This window comes from Loxodonta africana, chromosome 8 (assembly GCF_030014295.1).
Source record: "Loxodonta africana isolate mLoxAfr1 chromosome 8, mLoxAfr1.hap2, whole genome shotgun sequence".
In the NCBI taxonomy this organism is placed as follows: domain Eukaryota; kingdom Metazoa; phylum Chordata; class Mammalia; order Proboscidea; family Elephantidae; genus Loxodonta; species Loxodonta africana.
The window spans coordinates 43,167,676-43,183,048 of NC_087349.1; the positions used below are offsets into that span (position 1 = coordinate 43,167,676).

The following is a 15,373-nucleotide window of genomic DNA, read 5'->3' on the forward strand; positions in this document are numbered from 1 at the left end:
AAAATTGGATTGTGTCTCGGGGCAATCTCTTGAGATATAAAAAAAAAAGAAGTGAACAGAGAGACAAGGGGACCTCATACCACCAAGAAAACAGTGCTGGGAGCAGAGTGTGTCCTTTGGACTTGGGGACCCTGCGTGGAGAAGCTCCTAGTTCAGGGGAAGATTGATGAGAAGGCCGACAGAGAGAGAAAGTGCTCCCCTGGAGCTGACACCCTGAAATTGGACTTTTAGCTTACTTTACTGTGAAGAAATAAACTCTTTGTTAAAGCCATCTGCTTGTGGTATTTCTGTTATAGCAGCACTAGATGACTAAGACACCCCTGTCCAGAGCTCTCTCTACCTTGACATTCGCTACCCAGTCTCTCCCAATACCCTCCTGTTCCTTCTGAAACCAAACCAGTTGCCATTGAGTAGACTCTGACTCATAGTGACCCCATGTCAGAGTAGAACTGTGCTTCATAGTTTCCAATGATTGATCTTTTGGAATTAGATTGCCAGGCCTTTCTTCTGAGGTACCTCTGAGTAGACTCCAAGCTCCAACCCTTCACTTAGCAACCAAACATGTTAACCATTCGTACTACCCAAGGACTCCTCTCTTCCTTCTTAAACCTATGTAAAAGCCTCTGCCTCCCTGACTGGTGCCTCGAGCCCTGTCACATCCTCATGGCAGAGCCATTTGATCCCTTTGGTTCTCTAGGCCCAGTGCTTGGGGGCTACTTGAGACCTTGAAAATAGGCTCCCATTGTGGATGCTGTGCTTGGCCGCCCAGATGCCCACATTAGGATGGAAAGTTTATTCCCACAGCTGCCAGGAATGTTGCTGTCCCTCAGCTGTCAGCCCTCTCTGGGAATTGCCCTCACCTGTGGACAGGCACCTCAGTTAAGGTTATGTGGCTTCCCAGGGCAGTCTGTATCCAATGACTGGTCAGTATAGGGGTAGAAAGACCCAGACTCTTTGCTCCAACTCTGAAGAGTTGTCTTAGCATCCAGCTATTCTGTGAGGTTGCTGAGGTGTGTTATGACTGCATTTCAACCCAGCTATTTATTCAATTCAGCTTCCATCCCTTCCCGCACAGGTGTTAACGCAGATAGCTCCTGCGTTAAGAAACCTCTGTATCAGGCTGCTTTCTGGGAACCCTACCTGCAACTACTCCAAAATAAAAACAATTAAGAGGTTTTAGTTAATAAACATTTAATTGAATGTTTACAGACCTGCCACATTATGTCAACTCCATTGATTGCTAAATTTAGTATTTGTAGACATTTAAAATGTCATTATCTTTAATAACAATCTGTAGATTAGAATTTCTCATTTCATGCATTTCCAGCTTATGTGTAATGGTTGCTGAGAAATCATAACTAGTTGCAAATTAAATGTAGCCACTTACAGGCAAATAATTTCAAAAGCCAAATTTTTAGATTGAACCATAGAAATTGCTAATACACGACCCTTTTGACCTTGAAAATGGCAATTTCATATGCTTCAACATAATACCAATATCCTGTAAAAAATATTTAGGAAAAATTATATTTAACTTGAGATGTAGGTACATTCTAATATGTTTGCATGCTAGGGCCTACGAAGATGTTAAAAATGGCCTTGCCTCTTTGGAATAAAGATGCTATAAAGAGCCTAGAGATAAAATCCAGATAATGTCAAGATTTGACGGCAAAGGAAGGAAAATGAAGCACAGACCCAATTTGCTTCTGCAGGATTCATTGTCCAGTTTGAGGTACTTCCTGCCTCTAGGGGGTCTCATTTCATTTCAAGCACCCAGCTCCTCTCTTCCTTTTCTCGTTTCCCTTATTTTACTATCTACCATACTCCTGGAAACCCTGGTGACGTAGTGGTTAAGTGCTACAGCTGCTAACTAAAAGGTCAGCAGCTCAAATCCACTAGGCGTTCCTTGGAAACTCTATGGGGCAGTTCTACTCTGTCCTATAGGGTCGCCATGAGTCAGAATCGACTCGATGGCAATGGGCTTGGGCCGTACTCCTAGGACTGTCTCCCGTAGGAGCCCTGCTGGTGCAGTGGTTAAGAGTTCAGCTGCTAACCAATAGGTTGGCAGTTTGAATCCACCAGCCGCTCCTTGGAAACCCTATTGGGCAGTTCTATTCAGTCCTATAGGGTCGCTATGAGTCGGAATCGATTCATTGGAAATAGGCTTGATTTTTTTCGTATCTCTCATATTCCTAGAGTTTTTCTTCTCAGCAGGAAAGCAGAGCAGGGAGAAAGGTCTGTTGTTTACAGGGGAGAAGAAATTATGAGCAATTCTCTCTCTTGTCAATAAAAAAAAAAAAATTTCTATGATAATACCAACATTTGACAGTTTTCCTGTGTTCATTATTCTTTCAGCCTCTGGTGACATTACAAATAAATTCTTTGATCCACATCTCAAAAAATCCCTTTGTCTCCAAAAATATTCCAGGGGAAGAGGTTCTAAGTTTAGTTAATTTCTGCTGTTTAATTAGTTTATTACGCTGATTTAACACATAAGTAAGCACTGAGACCTTTCATTTATGGGAATTTATTTACATAAATGTGAAAGTCTCTATTGATTGGTGTAGAGAACTTACAGCTCCTGTAATGTGGATTAGTAAACAGTGTCATGCTGGGTGTTAAAGGGGGAAGAAAAAAAGAGAGAGATGAAAGTGGAAGATTTAGGTGAGTGTAAGATGGTTGGAAACCCTGGTGGCATAGTGGTTAAGTGCTACGGCTGTTAACTAAGAGGTCTGCAGTTCGAACCCGCCAGGCACTCCTTGGAAACTCTACAGGGCAGTTCTACCCTGTCCTATAGGGTAGCTATGAGTCGGAATCGACTCGACGGCAGTGGGTTTGGTTTTGGGTTTGGTAAGATGGTTGACGGGATTTTTAATGGAGGGAGAGAGATGCCAATTTGAAGAGAAATGGGAACACGTCTAAGTTACTGATCAGCCAAGAGCCCTTCACTGCCTCCACCTGCTGCTGTCTTTTCAGAGAGGGGCTTGAAGATTGACTTCTTTTTTTTTTACTTGCCTTCCCAAGGAACAGAAACATCTGCTCTTGCCTCTCCATGTGATCCTGCAGAACTGAGATTTTCTCTTCTCAGTGGACAGTTGGGAAGAGAGCTAGGCCTGTTATTCAGGGTCCAGGGGCTCAGGCTCTGGTCCAGCTCCCACCTGGGGGAAGCCCGCCTTATTTCTCAGCACCATTCTTACCCAGGCCTGAACCTCCTGCTTTAATTCCCCCCCCCCCATTCCTCAAAAGGTCTCTGTGAGAAGGAGTGGGGAGCAAGGGGGCAGGGCCTAGTGGCTCTGCATCAGCCCAGGAGGCAAGGTGGAGTCCGGCCAGGAAAATAGGTAGGGTGTAGAATGCCCAGCCTGGTCCTTGAGAAACTAAACATCTAGCGATCAGTAGTGCTTAGCATGCAAAGCCACATTTGCCATTACCATGCAAAGGTGAGCTCCTTTAAAAAAATAAGTTTTGTTGGTACAACCACTTTGGAAATCGATTTGGTGCTTCCTTAAAAAGCTAGAAATAGAACTACCATACGATCCAGCAATCCCACTCCTTGGAATATATCCTAGAGAAATAAGAGCCTTTACACGAACAGATATATGCACGCCCATGTTTATTGCAGCACTGTTTACAATAGCAAAAAGGTGGAACCAACCAAGGTGCCCATCAACGGATGAATGGATAAATAAATTATGGTATATTCACACAATGGAACACTACGCATCGATAAAGAACAGTGAGGAATCTGTGAAACATTTCATAACATGGAGGAACCTGGAAGGCATTATGCTGAGTGAGATTAGTCAGTTGCAAAAGGACAAATATTGTATAAGACTGCTATTATAAGAACTTGAGAAATAGTTTAAACTGAGAAGAAAACATTCTTTTGTGGAGGGGGGGAGGGAGGGAGGGAGGGCAGGGGGGCATTCACTAATTAGATTAAAAAAATAGTACATAATAACTGCTTTAGGTGAAGGGAAAGACAGCACACAATACAGGGGAGGTTAGCACAATTGGACTAAACCAAAAACAAAGAAGTTTCCTGAATAAACTGAATGCTTTGAAGGCCAGTGTAGCAGGGGCAGGGCTCTGGGGACCGCGGTTTCAGAGGACATCTAAGTCAACTGGCATAATAAAATCTATTAAGAAAACATTCTGCATCCCACTTTGAAGAGTGGCGTCTGGGGTCTTAAACACTAGCAAGCAGCCATCTAAGATGCATCAATTGGTCTCAACCCACCTGGATCAAAGGAGAATGAAGAACACCAAGGACACAAGGCAATTACAAGCCCAAGAGACAGAAAGGGGCACATGAACCAGAGACTACATCATCCTGAGACCAGAAGAGCTAGATGGTGCCCTGCTACAACCAATGACTTCCCTGACAGGGAGCACAACAGAGAACCCCTGAGGGAGCAGGAGAGCAGTGGGATGCAGACCCCAAATTCTCATAATACCAGACTTAATGGTCTGACTGAGACTAGAAGGACCCCGGTGGTTATGGCCCCCAGACCTTCTGTTGGCCCAGGACAGGAACCATTCCTGAAGCCAACTCTTCAGACATGGATTGGACTGGACAATGGGTTGGAGAGGGATGCTGATGAGGAGTGAGCTTCTTGGATCAGGTGGGCACTTGAGACTATGTTAGCATCTCCTGCCTGGAGGGGAGATGAGAGGGTGGAGGGGGTTAGAAGCTGGCGAAATGGACACGAAAAGAGAGTGGAGGGAGAGAGCGGGCTGTCTCATTAGGGGGAGAGTAATTGGGAGTGTTTTTTTAGCAAGGTGTATATGGGTTTTTGTGTGAGAGACTGACTTGATTTGTAAACTTTCACTTAAAGCACAGTAAAAATTATTTAAAAAAAAAAAAGATGTTAGTGTACTTTCTTGTTTGTATATAGAAACCCTGCAGCCGAAGGGTTGTTTCCATCACAACCCTAACTGCTGTAACTCTCCTTTGAAGTAAGAAGCATGATAGCAATACCAACTTTTTGGCAATTACCCCTGTGTTCTGAAGGGGCAGACACTTGTACCATATTACCCACAAGGTAACCAAATGTGTATGTATCAAATAGAAAAATGTTAAGGAATTTGATCAAAGCTTTGCCAAGGAAACAAGCCAAGGACCTACTGTAATAGGTACCATTGTTTCTGATATTTACCAAAAATATTTTGTATAAATAAAGGTACTTGTTCTCAAAAAAAAAAAAAATAAGTTTGTAAGTGTGAGGGGAATAATTAATGGAAGGTGGGGAGGTCCAGAAGAACTTCCTGGTGAGGCAATTTCACTAGAAATCAGTTTTCTTTTTAAATTTGTGTGTGTGTGTGTTTTCCTATTTTTAAAAGCAATATGTATTCTTGGTAGAAATTTTGGAAAATTATATATATTCAAATCATCCTAATCCCACCACTCAGGGAAAACTGCTGTAAATATTTGTTATTAAGTTGATCCCTTTAATTTTCCTTGAAGCTGACAGGGGAAAAAAAAGTGAAGTGAAACTGCAGAAATTGCTGAATTTTACATAAATATTTCTTCAAAACAAGAGATATTACTTACTAAGGAACCATCATGGATTGAATTACGTCCCCCGAAAATGTGTGTATCAATTTGGCTGGGCCGTGATTCCTGGTATTGTGTGATTTTCCTATATGTTGTCAGTCCTGCCTCTGTGATGTTAACGAGGGAGGATGGGCTGCAATTGTGTTAGTGAGGCAGGACTCAGTCTACAAGATTGGATTGTGTCTTGAGGCAATCTCTTGAGATATAAAAGAAAGAAGTGTTCAGAGAGACTGGGGGACCTCATACCACCAAGAAAGAAGCACCGGGAGCAGAGTGCGTCCTTTGGACCTGGCGTCACTGCACAGACAAACTCCTAGTCCAGGGGAAGGTTGATGAGAAGGCCAACAGAGAGAAAAAGCCTTTCCCTGGCGCTGATGCCCTGAATTTAGGACTTTTCCATGAAGAAATAAATTTCTCTTTGTTAAAGCCATCCACTTGTGGTATTTCTATTTAGAATTACTAGATGATTAAGACAGGAACTCTTCAAATAGATTATGAAAATACAAAGCTCTGAGGTTGGGGTTGGTGAGTATTTTTAAAGTTTATGCTTCTTAATGGTCTTAATCAGACGTTACCACCATTATATTAAAAGCAACAAAAATGTTTTCCTTTTTTTTTAAAAGACAAAGAATTAGAACAAAGCTTTATACCTAAGCGTACTTCCTGAGTGATTCTTAAAAAAAAAAAAATTATTAGGAGAAAGGTTTTCTATAAAGAAAAACATGCTATAAAAACAGCAAACCACTTTGAGGAATAAAAAGCACACTCAAAACAGGGAAATGATTATAGCACGCACCAATTATAAATTTTAAAAGATTTTATTAAATTCAGAGGCTCAGTCTCTATTTCTTACACACCATCAACTGCTGAAAATCTACCTTGCTTCATATTTGGACTATACTTTCTTATAGAGTGTTCTGTTTTATATCCCAGAATATATAGTGGCTATTCTTCCTTGTTGAAAAAATGAGACATATGACACCATCTCATTGATAGAAGATGATAATGACATTTCAAGATCCTAATCGCCTAACTTGTATAATGTTACCCTCTTTCTCCCAGAAGACTATTTCCATGGAGCCCTCAGACTTCCTGTTCTGATTTGGACTCACTGCTGTCTAGGCCGACAGAGCAACTGTCAGTTGTCCTTGGTTAGTTTCTTGGATGTCATGCTTCTCTCGGTTCCTTTTCTGCTTGGCCCTAGTACATCTCTGAGTCATTCTTCTAGAAAAAGCATATAGAAGGCCATCTTTCTGAGTCCTTGCATATGTCCATATGTCTGAAAGTATCTTTATGCTTAGTCTATTTGGTGTATATTTCTATGTTCAAATCATTTCCCTGGAAATCTTGAACTTGCCTTTCCACTGGCCTTTTTTTTTGGGGGGGGGGTGGGGGAGTAAAACCCAAAGGTTTATTTGGTTTTTAACCTTTTAACACAGGAAGTTGATCCTACAGAAAATAAAAAGGAAAACATTTGGAAATTGATCTCGAAGTTTAGGATATATTTATTGGAATAGAATTATAAACAGAGCCAAAAGAAGACAACCAGAACACTTCATGATTGGAAATAATTTTTCTTAATTAACCTATTTAGTATATGTTCACAATTCATGAAATGTTCTATATTTTTCTGCTCTAACTTTGTATCATGTACGTACAAAGCAGAAAAATGTTAAGCTATTAACATAAAGTAATTTTCGGTAAATGACTTCATGGTCAAAGGTTTATTTGCCCTGCTGAGGATTAACTGGAGGACAGGCAGTACCTGGTTTCATCACAGGACTCAGGAATCTTTGGTCGTCATTAATTGGATGTGCAGGATTAAAAAATAGGCACAGTGGCTGCACAGCAGAAATGTTGGTGAATATAAAGACATGGCATCCATCACTAATTGTCACAAAAAGAAACATTTCCAATATCAATGTCCAGGAAAATCCCTACTAGGTGTAAGCAGGAGTTCGCACAACAGGTAGACAAGGGTGTAGTGCTGGCTGAGTAAAGCTCTCCATTTCTCAAGCTCACAGTCTAGAATCCAAAATCTGTAGACAGTTTGATCTCTCTTTGTCAATTAACAGATTTTTTTTCCTGTGCTTTAGGTGAAAGTTTACAGAGAAAATTAGTTTCTCATTCCTAAGATTTATACACAAATTGTTTTGCTTTATGACACTGGTTGCAATCCCGCAACGTGTCAGCGCTCTCCCCCTTTCCACCCCGGGTTCCCCGTTTCCATTTGTCCAGTTTTCCTGCCCCTTCCTGCCTTCTTATCTTTGCTTTTGGCAGGTGTTGCCCATTTGGTCTCATATACTTGATTGAACTAAGAAGCATGTTCCTTAGGTGTGTTATTTGTTTTTTAGGCCTGTCAAATCTTTGGCTGAAAGATGGACTTCAAGAGTGACTTCAGTTTTGAGTTAGAAGGGTGTCTGGGGCCTGTGGTCTCAGGGGTTCCTTCAATCTTTGTCAAACCAATAAGTTTAGTCTTTTTGTGAATTTTAATTTTGTTCTACATTCTTCTCACACTCTGTCCGGAACCCTCTACTGTGATCCCTGTCAGGGCAGTTGGTGGTGGTAGCCAGGCATGATCTAGTTCTGGGCTCAGGCTGCTGGAACCTGCAGTTCATGTGGTCCATTAGTCCTTTGGACCCATATGCTGATTGCTTTGCTAAAGTCAGGAGGCAGATTTGGGAAGCAGTGAGATGTTACCTCAAAATATATGAAGAAAAAAATTAAAAGACCATACAGACAACTCTCACTAATTTTCTGACTACAAACGCCATCCCCATTCCAAAGGATAATTTAGATGATCCAGAATCCTCCCCAAGTAGAGTTATTACTGCAGCTGACGAAATGCCAGCATCATCCACTCCTCTTCATCATCAGAGTAAGTTTTTATGATGTATGTATATTTCTTAGGTGTGTATGTATTAAAATATACCCGTAAGTTTATATGTAATATTTCCAACTCCCAAAGACAAAGATCAGACTTATAAGATACTGATAAAGGCAATAATAATGAAAACTGAAAAAAAAAAAAAGAAAGAAAAATGAAGTATTTAACTAACATCAGAACCGACTTACAAAACAGTCATCAGAACAGAACCTTATCATAAGTTGGGGACTACCTGTATAATATCTTCTTGAGCCTCTCCGAGAGTTCTTATGAGAACATCTCAAAAGTTCTCTTTTGACCCTGCATTATCTGTTTCCCCTGGTATAGATTGTTCTGCGTGTTCCTCATTAAACTCCTCTTTTGTGCTGATGGTTTTCCTTAACTGTCCTTTCATGTTGATAAAAAGAGGTCCAGTTTTCCCTGGGCTTTGTCTGACTTGGATCTTGAGAGAGGTTGTTGTTGTGGGCTGTAGCTATGTCAACTTGACATAGTGACCCCATGTGACAGAGTAGAACTTCCCTATAGGGTTTTCTAAGCTATAAACTTTGTGGGTTTTTTTAAGCTTTAAAAAGCAGATTGCCAAGTCTTTCTTCCACAGAGCTACTGGGTGGGTTCAAACTGCCAACCTTTTGGTTAGCAGCTGAGCGCTTTTAACCATTGCATCAGCATGGTTCCTTTGAAAGAAGTTAAAAACTAGAAATTGGGAAACCTGAGTTAAGCATTCTAGGTTGACTATAGTGTTATGTGTGAAGCAAATCATATGCAAGGTAAAGAAATTCATATGACTAGAAAAACTGTGCCATGCTGGGGGTTAAAAGAAAGAAAAAAAAAATCGAGAGAAGATGAAATTGGAACATTTAGGGTAAGTGTAAGGTGATGGACAAGGGATTTTTAGTGGAGGGAGAGATATACCAATATGAGACATGGGAACAATTCTAAGTCATTGATCAGTCAAGAACCCTTCACTATCTCCACCTGCTATGCTCTTTTCAGAGAGAGGCTTGAAGATTGACTTTGTTTTTTGACTTGCCTTCCATCCAATCATCGACTCATAGCGACCCTATAGGACAGAGTAGAACTGCCCCATAGAGTTTCCAAGGAGCGCCTGGTGGATTTCAACTGCTGACCTCTTGGTTAGCAGCCGTAGCACTTGACCGCTACGCCACCAGGACCGCTATGAATCAGAATTGACTTGATGGCAGTGGGTTTTTTTTTTTTTTTTTTTTTTGGTTCTTCCATCCAAGGAACAGAAACTTCTGCTCCTGCCTCTCCATGGGGTGCTGCAGAGAGAAAAGCAGTGGCCAGTTGGGAAGAGAGCCGAGCCTGTTGTTCAGGGCCCAGGGGCCTAGCACAGTCCTGGCAGGCCACTCAGGCTCTGGCCCAGCACCTGCCTGAGGGTAGCCTGCGTTATTGCTCAGCACCAGGATGAGTTGGTGTCTTTCCTAGTTGAGCTCCGAAGTCAACAGTGTCTGCTCCTTAGCCAGCTCTGACTAGGGCAGCAAACTTGATTAGCCTTTCAGAATGTGTTGTTTTCAACTATTTATTATGGAAAATTTCGAACATACTCCAAAGTAGGGAGAACTGTGCAATGAATCCCTGTGTGCCTGTCACCCGGCTTCAATAGCCATCAACAACTTTGCCAATTTAAGGACTTACTTTTGAAGAGAGACTTATTTTGAAAAATGAGACTCTACTTTTTCAAGTACATATCTCAAGCCCCAGCTCTGGAAATCCTGTGCTAGGGCCCAAGAAAATACAGTTTTGAAAGACTTCCTGAATGATTCTGATAGCCACAGAAAAATTGGGAGCCTCTGCTGTAGCAAAACAAGCAGAAGGACATGACCACTCCGCCTTTGCCTCCAGCACAGCTTCGAGCACAAACTTGGCACCCACAAGTGCTTGATAAATAACAGGAAACTCAGAAGACATAAAGGAGAATGATTACATCAGTCTACATGAAAAATGTAAATGTCAGTATAATACGGTAAAAGATCACAAAAGAAAACGAGAAAATAAGAGAACATAAGATAATCTCTTCAATATAAATAATATATCCTTAATTCACAGAGCTCTTATAAATTAATATTTACTAATTATAACAATATTTATAAAAACCTATAAACAAAGGTTATGAATAGGCAATACAGAGAAGAGAACCAGCACATGGCCAATAAATCTATATAGAGATGCCCAGTCTCATTAGAGGCCAGAGAAAGGCAAATGAAAAATGATGAGAAACTAAGTCTTATCCACCTTATTAGCCAAAATTAAAAGGATTCCTAATCCCCCATGTTGGTTAATAGCCACTTGTATGACTAACAGGTCTATAAATTGATGAAAACTTTTTAGATTAATAACCTGGTACCATGTGTTAAAATTTATAATGTACACAACTCTTGAACCCAGCAATCCTACTTCAGGGCATCTAGTTGGCAGAAGAAAAGTTTTGAGTTGGCAGAAGATAAGTACAAGTATATTAAGACAAGGTTCATAATAATATCTTACTGCTACTACCTGTTTTTCAGCTTGTCATACTGTGGTGGCATATGTGTTGCTGTGATGCTGTAATCTATGTCACTGGTATTTCAAATACCAACAGGATCACCGATGGTGGACAGGTTTCAGTGGAGCTTCCAGACTAAGACTAGGAAGAAGGATTTGGTGATCTACTTCTGAAAAAAAAATTAGCCAGTGAAAACCTTATGAATAGCAACAAAACATTGTCTGATATAGTGCTGAAAGATGAGTCCCTCGGGTTGGAAAACACTTAAAATACGTCTGAGGAAGAGCTGCCTCCTCAAAGTAGAGTTGACCTTGGTGACATGGATGGAGTAAAGCTTTCAGGACCTTCATTTGTTGATGTGGCATAACTCACAGTGAGAAGAAATAGCTACAAACGCCCATTAGTAATCGGAATGTGGAGTATGGCACAGGACCAGGCAACATTTCCTTCTGTTATACATAAGGTTGCTACGAGTTGGAACCAAATCAGCACCTGACAACACAACGGCTTATAGGGTGCCAAGTGCTGTGCTGAATGCTTTACAAAGGAGAACTGATCCTCTTAATAACTTTATGGGGTGAGTTATTATTTCACAGATAAAGGCTAAAATGTAGCAAAGTTAAATACGTTGTCCAAGGTTTTGAAAAAATTATTAGTGAATATTGGAGTTAAAACTTGAAATCGGTCAATATGACTGCAGAGTCACACTCCTAACCATGGTAATGTGCTGCTAAATTAGAGACAAACAACCCAAAGAGAAAAAATAACCCAAATGCCTTGCCCCAACCACTGGAACATGAAATGCCCAGCCCCTCTTTGGTTTCATAATTAAAATTCACTTTGACCCTGGGTAAACAATTGCCCTTGAGTTGATTCCAACTCATGGAGACCACGTGTGTGTCAGAGTAGAACTGTGCTTCCAAGGGTTTTCAGTGTCTGATTTTTCAGATGTAGATTGCCAGGCTTTTCTTCTGAGGCACCTCTGGGTAGACTCAAACCTCCAACCTTTGGGTTAGCAGCCAAGCATGTTAACCATTTGCCCCACCCAGGGACTCCTTGACAATGGGTAGGGAAGTTTAAACAAATATGTTTTCCATAGAAATATGTTGTGATGAGGAAGACACACATATGAAAGTCTTTGCCAGAGGACTTGTTTGAGAAGAGATTTCCCTCCAAGACAACCTCAGATCCTCTCTGTAAATGCCTCTTAAGGAATGGGGTGGAGAGGGGAGTTTTTATAACCCTCAGTGGGCAGGATGCACGTTCTCCCAGGCTTCCCATCAGAAGCAGCACTGCCAGCCTCAATGCAGTTGACTCTGCAATGTGATAGATCACTTTGGTGTGTGGCCTTTCTAGCTATTGTCTTATAACTTCCACCCAAGTGGTTGGGTGGGACTGTGTGATAGGGTAATTGTGGCCCACCAAGGGGATTGGTTAGTTTTACCAACCTGCTGGGCTTGAAATGAGCCACCCAAGAGGCGGGAAAAGAGGGAGCCCACCACCACCAAGGAAGAACAGCCAGGAGCCAGCACATCCTTGGGACCTGGGATCCCTGTGCTGAGAAGCTCCTGAAACCAGGAGACAGAGAGAGAGATGTAACACTGAGGTCATCAGAGACCCGGCAGAAGGAGGTGGCATGGTGGGCTTCCTGACCCACTGAAGGAAAGCTGAGTGCCTGTGGGCAGAGACTGGGGGGCCAGGGAGAGGTGTGCCTGTGGGCACAGCTGGTAAAAAGCTGTTGTGATGGAAGAACTATAACCTGTTACTTCTTTAATAAACCCCATAACCATGAGTATGGTCTGTGAGTTCTCTGTGGCCATTGCAATTAATTATTGAACCCAGCAGAGAAGTAGAGAGTGCCATGGGAGGGACGGTTGGTGTCAGAAATGGTAAAGATGGTGGGGAGAGGAGGCATGTCTGAACTCTGCTTCATGGGAATCAGCCTCAGGCTGTTGATCTTGATTCCCCTTTCCCCTTGTGAAGTTAGAGGAGGTCAGACACCACCCTCATGCCATTATTACATCCTCCCAGGTCAAACTGCAGGGCTGAGGGGGCGAGCATCTTGTTTTAACTGGCATAGGAATGGTGATTATACAGATTCTCAGAGCACTGGAAACGTGGCCTCTGTTTTCCTGGAAAATGACCACTTGTTTGTTTTTTCTCCTTGGAATTTGAAGAGAATGTCATGAATACTATGTTCTCACCAAGCCCCGGCTGACTCTGTGCCGAAACCTTAACTCCTGGTAGATAGGGGAGAAGCGTCTTGTCCTTGGTGAGTTATTTGCTGGGTCATGTTCTGAGTTGCAAGGCTGACTCAACGAAGCCACTTCATCCTAGGTTTTATGACCAGTATGTTGGTAAAAATCCCACAGATAACCACATACCAGAGCAGAAGCTCTGGGTCCAGAGTATCTAAGAGCATATATTAGCATATATTCTCAATTATGCTTTTATTATCAAAATGAGTTATTTAAAATAATCATCAGTATAAGCAAGTAACAAGGACCAGTGTAGACAGTGAGTTACAAACCAAGGCTTATTATTCAATTCTGAGTTCCTAAAATCCAAAATAAAAATAAGAATAGTATAAAATAAACAAGTAACAAGTATTAGCCTCACATTCTATTTAAGAGACTGACGACTATTGTGGTAGACTTTTTTTTTTTTCAGTTTTCGTATCTTCAACTTATTAATAGCTACTTAAACTTGTTCTCTCTTTAGTCTCGAGCTAGTAAACAAGCTTCTAACTTTTCCAAACCTTTACTTTGAGTCCAAGCCTTGGAAGCATATTTATTGCTCACGTTCCAATAATGAGATATCTGTAGACAGACTCTCCTTACACCAAAGTCCTTGTAGAACGTTCCTATTAAATTCTTCCCTTTTTTATAGGAAAAGTTTGCTTATAACCAGCTTGTCTCAAGAAGACATAACATCGTTCCCTTGGCATGCCTAACAAGTCCTGGGGGCCCTGAATGATCACACATCTTCCAGTCTTCGGCCAAAGCAGAGTAAAGAAGACTGTGTTGAAGCACTAGACAGATGTGAGGGCCCCAGTGTCTCCTATGTGTTAGCTGCTGTTCTAGATTTGGAGGTTCTGACAGTGAACAAAACAGATAAAAATCTCTGCCCTTGTGTAACTTACTGTCTACTGGGGAGAGAAAGGCAATAATCATAATAAATAAATTATATGGTATACTAAAATATGCTAAGGGCTATGGAAAAAAAATCAAGCTTGACAAGGGGAATCCAGAGTATGAGGGGTTACAATTTTAGATAGGATGGTCAGGGCAGGTCTCACTGAAAATGTTACATTTAAGCCAAGACTTAAAGGAGACAAGGGAGAGAGTTATTCAGATATCTGAAGGAAGAGCAGTCCAGGCAGAAAGAACAGCCAATGCAAAGGTCCTGGGGCAGGATTGTGCTTAATGTGTTCCAGGAGAATAAGAAGGCTTCTACCTCTTGTATCCTCTGTAGTGTCTTGCACACAGGGCTTCGAACCTGGACTTTGAACTGGTACTTTCCGGTTCAGTCATGACTAAGGAAGCATCACTAGAATAGACCCAACTGGAACGGTAACCGGGATAGTAGAAATTACGGATCGAAGCCCAGCTAGAAACTCAATCTCCCTGTTACAAAACAAGGGCAGCGTACCCATTGCATAGCAACCAAATCTCTTGCCCTTCAGTTTTTGAGGAGAGTCAAAACAGCACTGCCCTGCTCAAAGACGACAGTGCCCTGCTCAAAGGTGTTGGCTGACCATGCCACTGTGAATGTGTGTCAGTCTCCACAGTCCTACCAATAATCCAGTCTCACACATCAGGCCCCTGAAGGGGATCGTTGTGCTTCTTCCAAGTCTCCCATTCCAGGGCTTCAACCTGTAATTTTTTCCATTCTGGTTATAGTGATGAATCAACCAAATAGTAAAAATTTCAGATCTGTTCCAGATTCACTTCATCAGTCATGACAGGACCAATTTGAACCAGTTGGAACCACTGCTGAGAATTTGCATTTCTAACAAGTTCCCAGGTGATGCTAATGCTGCTGGTTAGGGACAACTACTGAGAACCACTACTAGAATAGTGGTTCTCAAAATTTATTATAGGGAAGAATCACCTAGGGATCTTGTTAAAATGTAGTTTGAGATTCAGTCTATCTGGACTCGATGGCACTGGGTACTGGGTGGGAGTGGAAATGCAAATTCTCAGCAGGGGGTTGAACTGGCATGAACCAGTTTGAAGCCCTGCATGCACATAGTAGGCTCTGAAATGTTTGCTGACTTAAGACATCTCAATTTATTCAAAAATAAAAATTAAATGTATTTGTTCTCCGAATTGCTCCTGATTCCACAAGCTTCTCTTGCCTCTAGCATCCATTTCTGTGTGTAGAGTCAGTTAACCCACCTTGTCAGCTGGAAGTAAAGGGACAGAAT

The 15,373-nt window shown here is 41.6% G+C and overlaps 1 protein-coding gene across 2 annotated transcripts in view; it reads left to right on the forward strand.

Moving 5' to 3' along the window:
• The window catches only part of NAMPT (nicotinamide phosphoribosyltransferase), a 104,907-nt gene that overhangs the window by 75,011 nt on the left and 14,523 nt on the right, over positions 1-15,373 (forward strand). Inside the window, exon 12 of one of the 2 annotated variants that reach the window (XR_010322658.1) lies at positions 5,465-8,612. The exons of the other annotated variant lie outside the window; for it this stretch is intronic. The gene's annotated coding sequence lies outside the window, so the exon portion shown is untranslated. Of the gene's footprint in view, positions 1-5,464; positions 8,613-15,373 lie in introns of those variants that run through there. 2 annotated transcript variants of the gene reach the window in all.